This window comes from Ambystoma mexicanum, chromosome 3q, assembly GCF_040938575.1.
Source record: "Ambystoma mexicanum isolate Mex_15411 chromosome 3q, UKY_AmexF1_1, whole genome shotgun sequence".
In the NCBI taxonomy this organism is placed as follows: Eukaryota; Metazoa; Chordata; class Amphibia; order Caudata; family Ambystomatidae; genus Ambystoma; species Ambystoma mexicanum.
In genome coordinates, this window is record NC_090926.1 from 798,218,538 (window position 1) to 798,234,223 (window position 15,686).

The window sequence follows — 15,686 nt, forward strand, 5'->3', positions numbered from 1 at the left end:
TACTAAATTCACAGCAAGCTTATTGGGCACACTTCTAAGTGCAACTTTCCAGAGTGCCTATTGGGCACACTTCTAAATGCAACTTTCCAGAGTGTCTATTGGGCACATTTCTAAATTCCATTTACCAGAGAGACTATTGGGCACATTTCTAAAATTCAAGGAGAGGCTATAGGGCACACTTTCTAAATGCAACTTTCACATGCTAACATTCACAATTCCATCTAGATGCGAAGCAGGCCAATATTCACAATTCCATCTAGGAGTGGACATGCTAACTTTCACAATTCCGTCTAGGTGCGGACATGCTAACATTCACAATTCCATCTAAGAGTGGACATGCTAACATTTCTCAATTCCATCTAGGTTCCGACATGCTAACATTCACAGTTCTATCTAAGAGTGGACATGCTAATATTTCACAATTCTATCTAGGTGGGGACATGCTAACATTCTCAATTCCATCTAGGTGCGGACATGCTAACATTCACAATTCCATCTAAGAGTGGACATGCTAACATTTCTCAATTCCATCTAGGTGCGGACATGCTAATTTTTCACAATTCCATCTAGGTGCGGACATGCTAACTTCACAATTCCCTCTAAGAGTGGACATGCTAACATTCATAATTCCATCTAAGAGTGGACATGCTAACATTCACAGTTCTATCTAAGAGTGGACATGCTGATATTTCACAATTCCATGTAGGTGCGGACATACTAACATTCGCAGTTCTATCTAAGAGTGGACATGCTAATATTTCACAATTCCATCTAGGTGCGGACATGCTAACATTCACAATTCCACCTAAGATTGGACATGCTAACATTCACAATTCCATCTAAGAGTGGACATGCTAATAATTCACAATTCTATCTAGGTGCGGACATGCTAACATTCTCAATTCCATCTAGGTGCAGACATGCTAACATTCACAATTCCATCAAAGAGTGGACATGCTAACATTTCACAATTCCATTTAGGTGCGGACATGCTAATATTTCACAATTCCATCTAGGTGCGGACATGCTAACATTCATAATTCCATCTAAGAGTGGACATGCTAAGATTCACAGTTCTATCTAAGAGTGGACATGCTGATATTTCACAATTCCATTTAGGTGCGGACATGCTAACATTCACAATTCCATCTAAGAGTGGACATGCTAACATTCACAATTCCATCTTAGAGTGGACATGCTAACATTTCTCAATTCCATCTAGGTGCGGACATGCTAATATTATGGCAGTCTGTTATTTGGAGGTAAGATAGAGTGGTATGGGCTTTCTGGAGTGGAGTGATTGCTCTACTCCCCACCCATCCCACACTCACGGTTTTGGTGGTGTCTGTTAGCTGCTGGCTTCCTTGGCGTCCCCTGCGGACACCTGCAGACACATCTTGGAGCCGCCAATAATGGAGCCGCCCTTGGCCTTGGGGCCCTTAGCCGCAGGGCTGCACAGGCAGAAGGGCTGCCCTGGGGGGACCAGTGATAAGGCTGGGGGGACCAATGAGAGCAGTGCTGGGTGGGTCGGGAGGTGGGAGGGGAGGGGAGGAGAGCCTTGGTTGGAGGAAGGCAGTGAGCGCCTGCAGCGCGGGTCGCTAGACCCCAAACACGGACGCAACAGAACCAATCACGGGCGGTGGGCGGGTTGAGAGGCGGGAGGGAGCAGGGACACGCTCGGGAAGGGATGCGTGCGCAGGGGCAAGGGAGGGCTCTGCAGGAGGATTCTCCGGCCCAAAATGGAGGTCGGGGGGCACAGCACTCACCTGCCTAGGTTTTTAGAAAGGCAGTGAGCGCCTGCAGCGCGGGTCGCTAGACGCCAAACACGGAAGCAACAGAACCAATCACGGGCTGTGGGTGGGTTGGGAGGCGGGAGGGAGCAGGGACACGCTCGGGAAGGTCTGCGGCAACTCCGACCTTCTTCCGCACCCACTACCCTGGCCACCCGCCATGGGCAACTCACCGACACTCTCCAACACAGTGAAAAATCTTGGATGCACCCTGGACTCCGACCTGACACTCTCGCGCCAAGTCAACAATGTCTCAAAATCCTGCCAAAGTGGTCACAGCTACTAAATGCTATTGGGGGCTCTTCTATATTCAACTTTTCTCAGAGAGGCTGTTGGGCGCAGCTTCTAGAATGCAATTGGGTACACTTCTAAATTCAGTTGGTCACAGGTTCTAAAAGCAATTGGGTACGCTTCTAATGCAAATGGTCACAGCTTCTAAGTGCAATTGGGTACACTTACTTCTAAATTCAACTTTCTTTCTTAGAGAGGCTATTGGGGGCACCTTCTAAATGCAATTGGGTACACTTCTAATGCAAATGGTCACAGCTTCTAAATGCTATTGGGTACACTTCTAAATTCAACTTTCTCAGATAGGCTATTGGGCACACTTCTAGTAACTTTCAAGGGAGGCTATTGGGCGCACATTTAAATTTACTCATACATGTATAGATTAGAGATTCCAAGTGCAAATATGCTACAGCTATGATTGGATTACAGTGGTAATGCTTTGTTAGATGCGTGGTTGGGTAGTATGGCGTGAGGTGATTGCCTCAGGCCCTGCCCTTCCCACACTTACTTATTGATGGCTTCTTGCTTCTCCTGCGGATACCTGCAGATACGGCCAGGTGCTGTCTCTGTATGAGCTGTCCTTTGTCCCAGGGTCCTTAGTCGCAGGGGGCTGCCGGGCAGAGGGCTGCCCTGGGAGGGTCTGTAATGGCTGGTGACTCAGGGCCTGCAAGCCAATCAGGGCACGGCCTGCACAGGGCTGGCCACTCAGCCAATCACGGGGGTGGTGGGCGGGCTGGGAGGCGGGAGGGATGAGAATCAGGAAGTGGGAGCGGGGTGGGGAGGCAGGGGGAAACGACTGGAAAAGGGCCTGTGGCTGGGGGACACACGGGACAAAAGCACAACAAAGGCACACGGATGCCTGCAGCCACGAGAATCACTTACCCACGCTCAGCTGCAAAGAAGCGAGCGGAGGGTGAAGCGGATCGCTAGGCCTGCACAGGGCTGGCCACTCAGCCAATCACGGGGGTGGTGAGCGGGCTGGGAGGCGGGAGGGATAAGAATCAGGAAGTGGGAGCGGGGTGGGGAGGCAGGGGGAAACGACTGGAAAAGGGCCTGTGGCTCTATGTGCTTTTCCCTACTAAACCGAGTAGCTGCTGGCAGTGGCATAGTGTCATAGAGTGTTGTAGTTGTATGTGGGGCCCACTCACAATGGGTGCCACATGGAGCAGGTCTTCTGCACTTTGTGGTTGCTTTAGAGCCTGCCATGTGTTGCAAGTGTGTAACTTGAGGTGAGCAGGTCAAGAGGATGACACAGTAACACCTCCAGTCCCACGCTTTGATTATGCACTATGACCTCTTCAACTGGATAGGCAAAGGCATGTCATGCGGACCCACTGGTGAATTCTGCTACATTCATTTGTAGAGCCTAGTAGAAGACCATTCCAACTAATCGTGGATCATTTTCCAAATCATTTTACTGTACTTTTTAAATGTGCTTGTGACCTAACATCAAAAATATTTCTTGAGGGTTATTTGCTCAAGTGATATCCCCATTGGACATATTTGCCATTGTTGCTACTCATTGACAATATTGTTCAGATTAGTGCACATAGACCTGCAATGCCGAAATTAGGTTATATGTGTGCCTGTGGCTCAGTGAAAAAGCTCTTGCAGGAGAAGGCCATGGTTTTGAGCGACGCAGATGCGCAGGAGACGCTGCCCTAGAAAATATGCACATGCTTCGCTATGCCCACGCTTCCGTGCCTATAAGAACCGAGGTACAGACCCTCTGCGGCAAACCCCTCTCAAAACAAGGGCACAGTGTTGCGCAATGCAGATGTTTGGCAGAAATGGGGTAGCAGTGCAGAATGAGCGCGCAGACAAGCTCACCCTCCTGTCTGCGCCGCATGGTAAGAAGGTTCGGGGAGAGTTAGCTTTGCTACACTCCATCCAACCCCACTGACCTTGTGCCCCTTCACCCTCTTGCATACGCCCCTTGATACGTGCGCTCCCTTAAAACTTAAGCCATGTGTGCACCCTCGCAACTTAGGCTGCATGCGCTCCCCCGCAACTTCAAACTGTGTGCTCTGCGTGCGTGCGCTCCATCGCATCTTGGCTGCGTGCACTCCCTTGCTTCTCTAACCACGTGTGCTCCCTTGCATTGTAGGACCCTGCATCCTTTTCACGTGCGTGTGCGCTCCCTCGCATCTTGGCCGTGTGCACTTCTTTGTTTCTCTAGCTGCGTGTGCTCCCTCGCATCATAGGTCCTGCATCCTGTTTGTGTCCGTACACTCCCTCGCAACTTGGCCATGCGTGCTCCCTTGCTTATTTAGCCACGCACACTCCCTCGCATCGTAGGTCCCTGCATCCTTTTCTGCTCCCCTGTGGTTCCTTCCTTTCTCTCACATCTTAGCCCTTCCCTTCCTCGATCTTTTCTGTACTGTTTTTGACACTGTGTTGTACTCCTGGTTTCTTTCTCCTAGGTTCTTGTGTTCTATGCCTTGTTGATGGTATTGACTTTGGTTGTTCTCTACGGTTCTAATACTGTGTTGTTCTCCACAGTTTGTGGCATTACATTGCATTGCCTGCATTGTTCACTTCTAGGTTCCCTGTTGTGTCCTGTGCTTTGCTTGTTGTTCTGTATTACATCTGCATTCTTACTTCTAGGTTCCCCGTTGTGCTCTGTGCTTTGCTGTTGATTCTGTACTCATCTGATTTGTAGGTCTGTTCTTGTTCTTTGTTGTGCTCCCCTCCCCTTCATGCTTCCCCTTATGCCTACCTCCAGTCTGCCCCCCGCCCCCCTGTGCTACACTCTCCCTCCCCTGCTTGGGCAAACTGCCCCCCTCTTTCCTCCACGCACCCCCTATGGTGCTCTATGTCTCACCTATCTTCTCTTAACTACTTTTCTATCGACTATCCTATCCCTCTCACTAAGTCTGGCAGGAAGAAGCTCTAGAGGGACATCCTGATCTCCAACCCAGAGCTCCCTGTCACTGATACCTACACCAGTGCTTCTTCCAGACAGACCCTTACCAACATACTCTTTGTCGTTCCCTCTCCAGGCCTATGGACCCCCCATATGGTCTCTTTTCTCTCTCCTTTTTCCTCTTCTACCTTTAATGGTGGCACCCGGTGGGAAGCCCTCCTGGCCCCCTTCCACTCCTCTAAAACCATAATTAATGTCTACTTAAATGGCACTGTCTTGGTCTAGGGCCACCAGACCAATCTGCTCCATTTTGATAGATGCTTTGTGCACCTTATCAATTTCCTTTCCTCTCCTGCTATTCCTTCTTACCTCTCTCTGGCTCCTCTGCCCCTCCTTCCACAGCTACTTCTTCGGCACCCTCTGCTACTTCTCTGGCCACACTGCTGCCTCCCTCCTCCGCCACCCCATTGGCACACTCTTCTTCCTCTCTGACTACCCGGCCTTCTCTTCCTTCCTTCTCTGACCATCCTCGGGGACCTTCAATACTTCCGCAGGGCGTACCTCTGGCCTTTACCCCTCCCGGAAGTCCTTCAAATGTGGCAACATGCTCCACTTCGCTACTCACAACTCTCTTTCAGCTGTCAAACATTCCTCTGACATCTGCCGTCTCCTGGAAGAGCTTGATTTGGATGTACTCGGTCTCACGAAGACTAGCTTCATGGCCAGCACTGTCACAAGTTTTGACACTTTCCTTCCCAATGGCTACAAGGTCCTCTCTGAACCCAGAACCAAAGGTTTCGGTGACGGTGTAGCCTTCATTTTCCCGAGTGGATCCATGCTTCTATCATTCCAATGCAGGATTACTCCTCCTTTGAATTCCTTGCCTGGTCTGCAGGCTCTCTATCTCTCCTGGCCTCTCACTGTGGCCACTATCTACAGGCCACCTCTTCCTTTCTGAGTGGACTGGCCCCTGATCCTCCCTCCTTGCCTCTACCTCTCAACATCTCCTACTGTGAGACGTGAACATCCACATGGATGCTACCAGCCTCTCTTCGGGACTCTTTTGCAACCTCTGCAATTCTCTTTCTCTATATTCTTACCTCTGGCAAGACTCACTCTGCAGGGCACACACTGGGTGTCAACCATGCCATCATGCTGAACTGCCTCCATGACAACCGGGGCATCACTGATCAGGCCCTGGCCTGGTTGACCTCCTTTCTCACCGACCGACCCTCTCAGGTCCACCTGGGGTCTTTCCTCTCTTCTGTCCCTCTCTCTTCTTGTTGTGTTCCCCAGGGGTCTAACCTCTCTCCTTTGCTTTTCAACCACTACCTGGCACCTCTTGCCCACTGCATCGCTACTTTCTGTTCCTTGCTGTCTGGCCGCAATTCAGGAATGGTGTACCACCAGTGATCTCTGCCTTAATGCCAGTAAACTGAGATCATCCTCATTGGGACACCTTCCCCCTCATTTCCTCCCTCTCTCTGGCTGCCTACTCTGGGCCCTCTTCCTGCTCCTTCCGGTGAGGCCAAGAACCTTGGTGTCATCTTCGACTCCACCCTCTCCTTCCCTTCTCACATCTCTGACGTCTCTAAGAAGTCAAACTATCAGCTGCACCTCCTCAGAGATATTCTTCCTTTTCTCACTTTCCCCCAGAAGCTCACTGTCTCCAGAACATTGGTCCTCTCTAGACTGGGCTACTGCAACAGCCTCTTTCTAAATCTGCCTGCCTCTACTCTTCGACCTTTACAACTTATCCAGAACAGGACTGCAAGACTTGTCCTTGGCCTCAAGCCCAGGCATCATATCTCTCCAGCCCTGAAATCTCTTCACTGGCTCCCTGTGGCTGCAAGGATCAAGTTCAAGACCCTCTGCATTGTCCACAAGGCTTTCTGGGGCCTGGGACAGCTCTACCTCCAACTTTCTCTTCCAAAACATCTTCCTTCTCGTGCTCTCCACTCATCTACCTCCAACTTCTCCAAGCAGAGAGTTGGGGGTAGATCTCTCTACTCGGCTGGGACCTCCCTCTGGAATAGTCTCCCTGCCTCTCTGATTTGGGCAGGACCACCTCTGGTTCTGGTAGCAACTCAAAACCTTCCTTTTCGCTTCCACTTGTTCTCTTCCTCTCGCCTGCTGACGTACCCGACTGCTCTGTGCATCTGGTCACCTGGATAGCCTCTGAACTCAGGCCCAGGCTCCTGCATGTCCAGTTGCCCTTGCACTGCCTCTGGGTTCCCCCAGCACTTAAGGCTCTGTACCTGCAACCCTACAGTCCCTTCTCTCTGCACTTTTGAGCCACCCACTGGCTGCACTTATTGAGTTACCTGCACTTCTCCCTTTCCCTCCCGCCATGGCAGTTCTCCCCTCCTCGCTTCCCCGCACTTGCGTGAACTGACTGACACACGGCCTAGTAAGATCATTGTTTTGTCCTCCCTTTGTTTCCCCCTCCTTGTCTTGTCGTGCCTAGAAACACTTGTGTACAGACTGTCATGCCATATCATATCATATATCGTCTCATATCATATCAGTGTCTAATGCATCCACTACTGAGATCTGTATTTCACCTCATTGTCAAATGGGTTGAAATACCATTACAATTGAGTTGGGTAATTTTAAAAAACGTATTAAAAATGCCAAGTTGACCCACAGTGAAAGTTTTCTCTGTCAAAAACATCTGTTATGTTATACAGAAATCTGAGAACAACCACTGCACACCTATGCTCAAATGGTACTTTCACAGCATTCTGTATGGGAAAATAAAATAAAAAGACTGCAAACAAACAAGAGAAAACAGACTGCCCTAGAGATGCGCTTGTGTATATATGTTGTATGACACAAGAAGATTGTTATGTTTTTCCCCTACGTTTTGGAGTAAATTAATGCACAGAGGAGAATATAGCTTTTCTTTTCCTCCCAAAGTTGCATTGGTCCATGAGGGTAAAGGGTAGGAATTGCTTTGGGGTCATCTGACTGCAGGACCTTTTTCTGGAGCTATGCTTTATGGCGGCATTTACCTCCTTTGTCCAGCCATTGGTTGGTCTCATGTGATCTCACGGTTTCCGGTGCTATTCCTACGCCGATGACACCCAGATACTGGTCCGTTTAGATCTTGACCAGGCTGAGGTGCTGTCGCATCTAAGGGCTGGACGAAAAACTGGCTCACGCTCAACAGGAACAAGACAGACAGAGGTTCTGGTGGTGGGTGCTTCTAGGCCTGCTCTCTGGGTTGCGTCTTTCTGGCCATCTGCCCTGGGTATTTCGCCCATCACAGTGACAGTGGTCAAGAATCTGGGTGTCTTCCTTTCTTCTTCACTGTCGATGGCTCCCCAGGTGAATGCTGTGTGTAAAACGGGCCACTACCTCCTTAATGTGCTTTGCAAGATCCTACCATTCTTGCCTGCCCTTGGTGACACCAACTGGTTGCCTCACTTATTAGCCGCATTGACTACTCTAATGCTCTATTCCTGGCTCTGCCCCTGGGTCTTCATCCACGCCAGTGCTTGCAGAATCTTGCTGCCGGGGTTTCCACTTCCACTCCGTATAGTCCCACATCATCCCTGTTGTATGCTCTCTCCACTGGTTCACGGTGCCCAAGAGGATTATCTTTTAATCCCTCGGCCTGGTCCACCGCGCATATTAACACCAGGGGGCAGGCTATCTGCGAGACACATTTCAGCCTTATATTCTGGGCCGGACTCTCTGTTCCGGTCTGGCAGGCCTAGTGGTAATTCTGAAATTTAGTTTGGCATGGGTAGGAGGCTGTGCTTTTTTTTATTTTATTTTTTTTTTTTATTTATTGTTTGGCTGTATGGAACAACCTTTCAACAATTACAAAATGGATAAAAGCATATCAAAAACATATTACAATTCAATTCATCAATATATAACACATTTTTAAATTTTGCACCTGACACCCAATATATAAAAGATTTTAGTAGCAGCAGCATTTTTTTTTTGGTTTTTTTTTCCCCTTTTTCTCTCATTTTTTTTTTCCTTTCTTTCTTTCCCTTCTATCACCATTCTCTTAAGACAGCATTCACAATCATCTTGGATATAATTAATTGAAAAAGCCTGTTGTAGCTAATCTAATTGACATTCTCTTTGTACCAAAAATCAATAGCCATAATTCTTCCATATCATTTACAGTTTGCGTTGTAAAGCAATGGAAATAGTATTTACAACGTATAACATATAATGCAGGACAGTAGACAATAACATGTTTCAGCGTTTCTGCATTTGCAGGATCCATACAAAAACGGCAGATGTTCTCGCTGGCATCAATTAGTTTTCGCCTAAATAAAATATCCCTTGTATGCCACAAATTTAGACGAAAACGAATATAGTCATCTCTAAATTTAGGAGATGGATATTTTAAAATGTATGGTTCCGCAACTCTAAATTTTTTATGGCCAAACTGGGCAGTGTTCCAGTCTTTAGAATGGGAACATTTTTCCAAGGTATGTATCCAGTCTTGCCGATATAATTTAGTTTTAGCCTGCGTTGGATTATGAATTAAAATATCTACGGAGATGTCCGCATCTGAAAGGATATTTATAGCTGTGTTTAGCCAGCATTTTGGGTATTGATGATCTGAGTATAGTAAATATTTACCCAAGATACCGGATATATCTAGACATTGTAATGACAGGATGCATTTTCTCAACAAGGCTATCAATTTCCATGCAATAGTACTGTATAACGATAGCAGCCCTAATTCAAAACGAATCATTGCAATGGGGACACAGGTAGGCAGATTAAAAATTGAGCGCCAATATTTTCCTTCTAATCGATCCCACACTAAACGGGGCAGCATCGATACAGCTTCAGAGCCATACGAGATAATGGGTTTTACTTTCATGGAATAGAATGATATTATATGATTGCATGTAAACTTCCCAAATTTATATAAAATGGCCTTAGATTGGGAAATTAGGGTTTGCAGTTTCAATTCAAGTTCTTTTTTAAACACCTTATCATTGTTACCCTGACTGATCATAATGCCCAAGTATTTATATGTTGAGGTTAGAAGAATCGACTCCTTTTTTATATACCACTTGTATTGAAAGTGTTTTGTCATTTTACGATTTTGGCACATCATAATTTGAGTTTTCGTTAAGTTTACAGTCATAGCATTTTCTACAGTATACTCTGATAATCCATTAATCAAACGTTGCAAACCTGCAGGAGTTTTTGATAATAGAACAAGATCGTCTGCATAAAGGATCCATGGTATCTGTTCTTGGTCTAATTTAGGAGCATCAGAGTTAACATTCTGAAACTTTTCACCCATATCAAGGATGAATAAGTTAAACAATGTAGCTGCCAAGATGCATCCCTGTTTTAGTCCTCGATATGTTAAAATGGGGCGGGTTAGTATCCCGTCACGAGTAAGACGAATCTGAACTGATGTATTTTTGTGAAAGATAGAAATTAACTTAACCAAAGAATAGGGGCAGCCCAATAGTAGCAGTTTTCGCAGCATTAAATTGCGATCTATAGAGTCGAATGCTTCCTTGAAGTCAACAAAGGCAATGAATAGCGATTGCTTTTGCTGACAACAGAGTGCCTTGATTGCAGTCAAGGAGACGATATTTATAGCCGTTCCCTTACCAGCTACAAATCCTGTTTGAAACCTATCTCTCATATTTGATGAATTAATCCATTGTTGGAGATCTCTTAGAATTAATGAGGCAAAGATTTTCCCCGGAGTATCTAACAGGGCAATTGGCCTATAGTTTGCGGGGTTTTGTCTATCGCCTTTTTTATAAATGGGTACAATCAATGAAGTACACCATGATTTAGGGATCTTTTGGGTAATTACGACTTGAGAGAAGATTTCAAACAGGATGGGGGCCCATAGGTCCGGAAATTCTTTAAGCATGGCATTAGAAAGACCATCGGGGCCTGGAGCACGGGATCTACTTGCTTTGTGGATAAGATTAAGAATATCGTCCATTGTAAAATCTATTGAGAAGGATCCCTCAAGTTTTACAGGAGGTACGCAATTAGTAGAAGGGAGAAGAGCATAAAGATCAGTAAAATGGGAGATCCATATGGTAGAAGCAATGTCATTAGTCTGCATCTGACATTGAGTGGTGTTATATGTGTCTGATATTAATGTCCAACATCCTGCAGTGTTTTTAGTCAACATTTTAGCTAACATTGCCTCACCATCTTTCTGGTATAATAAAGAACGATAAGTTCTTCTCCAGTTCCTATGTTTAGTTTTAATTGCTTTAAGAGCAGCTAAGCGCTGATCTACTGGTAGAGATTGAATCGCTTTCTTATTTTTTCGAAATAGAGCTTTCGCTTTCTGCATATTTTGGTTATGAGAGTGAGCTGCAACCGAAGATCTTGTTATCTTAGTAGAACCGGCAAATTGATACATTAGTTTTGTATAATCAATATCAGAATTACAATGGTTTAGTGAGGTTTCGCTTGATGTTTTAAGAGAATCTGTGAAATGTAATAGTTTCGTACTGGTCCATCGTAGGCGATTTCGACCAAGATTCACTTCAATAGTTCCTTCCATTGTTATAGGAGTCATAGGGGGAGCAATGCTTTGATCAGAACAGTTCAGTGGCCAGTGAAGATGTAACATATTATGATCACTAGCCAAGGATGGCAGAACCTGAAACCCTTTTAGGAGATAGAACAAGGAGCGGCTAACATAAATGAAATCAATAATAGCCACAGAATTACCCCTTTTCCATGTCGGACGGGGAGGAGAGTCCTCAGGAAATGATCCGTTTACCATGAACATGTCTTTCGATTGTATAAACGCATTCCAGCTTCGCACTCGATCGTCAGATAACACTTTGCTACTATTTAGACAATGGAGATTTAAATCTCCCGCTAAAATTATGTGCATTTGTTTCTTGTATTGATGAATTTTTTCCCATAAGCGTTCAAGGGAGCGCAAGTAGGAATCAGTGGAAAGAGCGACTGGATTCCAATATGTATTAATCAAAGAGTATTGACAATCGTCAATAGATAGTTGTGCTAGCTGGAGATACGGAGTCAAGAATTCATGTGAAATAACACTCATGGATGGAGATGTTTTCAACATGATTAACAGACCAGACATTGGTCGACCTTTAATAGCAGAAATAGCAGGATTTAGGATGGGATAATACCCATCCCATGACGGGCAGTTAGTTAGCCATGTTTCCTGTAATAATATAAAATTGTACTCTCTTAGTTTAATGACAGCATCGGAGAAGAGATGTTTGAAGCCTCTAGTATTCCAGCTTAACAATGAAAGATGCTTACTAGGGGAGACGCTATGCTTGGGAGGTAGAACACAGACATTCACACTGTTCTTTACATTGTGAACCACTCGAGTTCACTTTAGTGGAGGTAGCCAATGTTATTTGTGCATCTTTATATGGGATTGTAATAGCAGAGCTTCTTTGATGGTCAATAGCAAGCTCAAAACCCAGATCCCACAAGGCAGCGCGAGCGGCCCAAAGAGTATTTAGAACCACTCTTGAGCGGAGCCAGATTCGCACTAAGGACAGGTCGTTATTATTTAAGAATTCAACTTGTTCAATATCAGCAGAATTAATATCCTCCAATGCGTATATATCACCAAAAATAGCTAAAAGGCTAGCACGATTCAAATCATATGAGTGATACGGCAAAGGTCTACATCTAATAATTAATGAGTGAAGATTTTGTTTTACATCGGGTTTTTTTGTCTATTTAGAGTACTTTCAGGATTCGAGGTGAGTGTCGCATGAGGACTTATGTGTTTAGTAGGGACAAATGGAATTTGTTTTGAAGTAGAGGCAGCAAATACAGATTGGTTTAGATTCGAAGTAGCAATAGATGAAGGTAATTTCTGCCCGCCTTCGTCGTACTTAGTGCTATTATCAGAGGACTGGTGATATTTTAGCATGTATTGTTGAATGGCTGAAGCTATAATACGATCTAAGGTTGGTGGCATGGAAGATAAATTACATTGATCCATTTTATTCGCATCTGCCAAGGAGGGAAGAGAAAGCGACTGTGGTACTGATTTTATTGTAGAGGGTAATGTAAGTTGAGATAGCTTATTGGCTCCAATTTGGGAAAGAGCACTATCTTTGATTTTAGATCCATCACTAATATTAGATTCAGCCGGAGTAAGTTTAAGGCTTTTAGCTTCTAAATAAAGGTCTATTTCTTTGCGCAGCTCTGAGCGTTTTAAACACAACTCAGTATCAAATAGATCTTTCACTTTTGCAGCACTGACTGATGTTGGGTGATTATCAATTATCGCAGACTCATTGTTAATCAAAGCCACAATATTATTTAGGGGCGAATGTTCAGCTGGAGGTTGTACATTTACAGGTTCTTTTGGGCTTTTCTCTGCAGCGATTTTTGCATATTTATCTCGTACTGCTTTAGCAGCTATAGTCATTTTATTTTTGGCAGGTGGTTTTAGCCCTTTCAAAAATGATTTGGCGATCGAGGAGGGAATGTGCTGCTTTGGTAGATTTTTTGTTTTCTTTTTTAAGGGGCTTGTATGAGTCTGTTTGGCCGGGACAGCACCCGAGAAAATTGTGAATAGTTCTTTAGAAGGTTGTAATTCATTCGCTGATGGTGAAAGCAACACAGTATTAGGTAATGGACATACAGGAGCACACTTCTCAGTAGGGGAATGGAGTTCTCGAATAATATGTGGAAATGTAGGGAGGGTAAATTGGACAGATGTAGCCGTATTTGTCATAGACAGTTTTGGTTTTCCTAATGGATTATGGGAGGAATCATTAGTTGCTTCCTGCTGTAATAATACAGCAGAAGTTAACTTTGATTTTTTAGGAGAGATGGGGGCAATGTCATTATATGATTTCAACTGTTGTAAACGTAGTTGTGATTGCCAGCTCATTAATTTAATAAGTTGCTTGTCTTGGATTTTAAGTTTTTCATCCAAGGTCTCACATAGTTTAAACAATGATGATATAGCCAAATTCATAGCGTGCAAGGTGGTTTCAATTAGTACTGTAGAAGACAAACATGCAGTAGATGGAAGGGGTAAAGAAGGCAAGGGCATGGAGGGAGAAAGAATGGGTTTCGGCATGGTGTCAGACCGTCTGGGAGTAGGCGCTAAATATGAGGATACAGACATATGTTTCTCATCATCAGAGTATATGTGGGAGATTTCTGGTAATTCGTAGTTTGCTTCAAGCACCACATTAGTATCGATAAAGGATGAATTAGGACAGTGGTTAAGTTCATCTTGAACCTTTATAAACTCATCAGCCAATGCTATAACCGTAGGGTTAAGAGGTGTACCACACATAAAAGGAATACACGAAGCAGCTGGAGTTAATAGACCATTTGACCCAGATGTAACTAAAGGCTTGCTAATGGGCATAGATTTATCATTCTGCGGTAACTGTGTGCTCACTACTTTTGTGGCCTGTGGATCTTTGCCGCTTAATGATTTTCCCAGATCAGTATAGGAATCTGTCAAGGAAGCCGGTTGTATCGGAATTTCACTATCTTTCAGCATAGTTATATCTGAAATAGAGCGCTTGGGTTTAGGCTGGATTATAGACGATGGAATATCAGACATAGCACAATTATCAGGTAAATCACTGCTACAGGGCCTTTTGTCTTTGCCCATAATGGCAAGCATCTCCTGTATATCACGAGACGCTACTGTTACTTTAGATCTCGCAATTTTAGGAACTCGGGAAGCTGAAGTCACTTGTGGACGCGGTGTACTGCCCATTATTTTTCTTTTCTGAGAAGCTAAAGGAGGGGAAGAGGATGGAGCTGCCGCCAGCTTGTTTGATCTAAGATAATAAAAGCGTCGGCGCATTTAATACGCCACCCAGAAGAGCACTTGAATTACTATTTCAATTAGAGAGGATAGATTTTTTTTTCCTATATTCAACCAAATAGTCTGAGGCAGTTGTTCAGTTTTCAGGGAAGGGAACGCCCGACAGCTTGTGGAGCTGCCAGAGTCCGACTCTCCACCCCAAACCCTGAGAACTAGTCAAATAAGTGTAAGTGTGGTCAGCAGCTGAGAGCTTTGATTCAGACCACTCACCAATCAGAGCCGAACAGCATAACGGCGACTCCAGCCCTTACTTCCTCCAGGGCTTAACGCCGCAAGGGTGGATATACCGGCAATTTATGCTGGGCTGGAATCACGTGACCACTCACGTGTGCGCGCTAGGCCCCGCCTCCTCCAGGAAGCAGGGGCAGCAGCAAGAGCTCGGCTCGCAGTGCTGCAGGGCACAAGTTGGGTTTTGCAGGTAATTTAAAAAGACGCTCCGATCATGAAGTGCACCTTCAAAATGTTCAGGAACACACGCCGCTCGGGCGGATATACCGGCAATTTATGCTGGGCTGGAATCACGTGACCACTCACGTGTGCGCGCTAGGCCCCGCCTCCTCCAGGAAGCAGGGGAAGCAGCAAGAGCTCGGCTCGCAGTGCTGCAGGGCACAAGTTGGGTTTTGCAGGTAATTTAAAAAGACGCTCCGATCATGAAGTGCACCTTCAAAATGTTCAGGAACACACGCCGCTCGGGCGGATATACCGGCAATTTATGCTGGGCTGGAATCACGTGACCACTCACGTGTGCGCGCTAGGCCCCGCCTCCTCCAGGAAGCAGGGGAAGCAGCAAGAGCTCGGCTCGCAGTGCTGCAGGGCACAAGTTGGGTTTTGCAGGTAATTTAAAAAGACGCTCCGATCATGAAGTGCACCTTCAAAATGTTCAGGAACACATGCCGCTCGGGCGGATATA

General features: G+C 45.5%; 1 protein-coding gene across 1 annotated transcript in view; it reads left to right on the forward strand.

The window, feature by feature from the left end:
• Window positions 1-15,686, forward strand: part of ACSF2 (acyl-CoA synthetase family member 2) — a 1,184,899-nt gene that overhangs the window by 1,003,125 nt on the left and 166,088 nt on the right. The gene's annotated exons all lie outside the window — the stretch shown is intronic.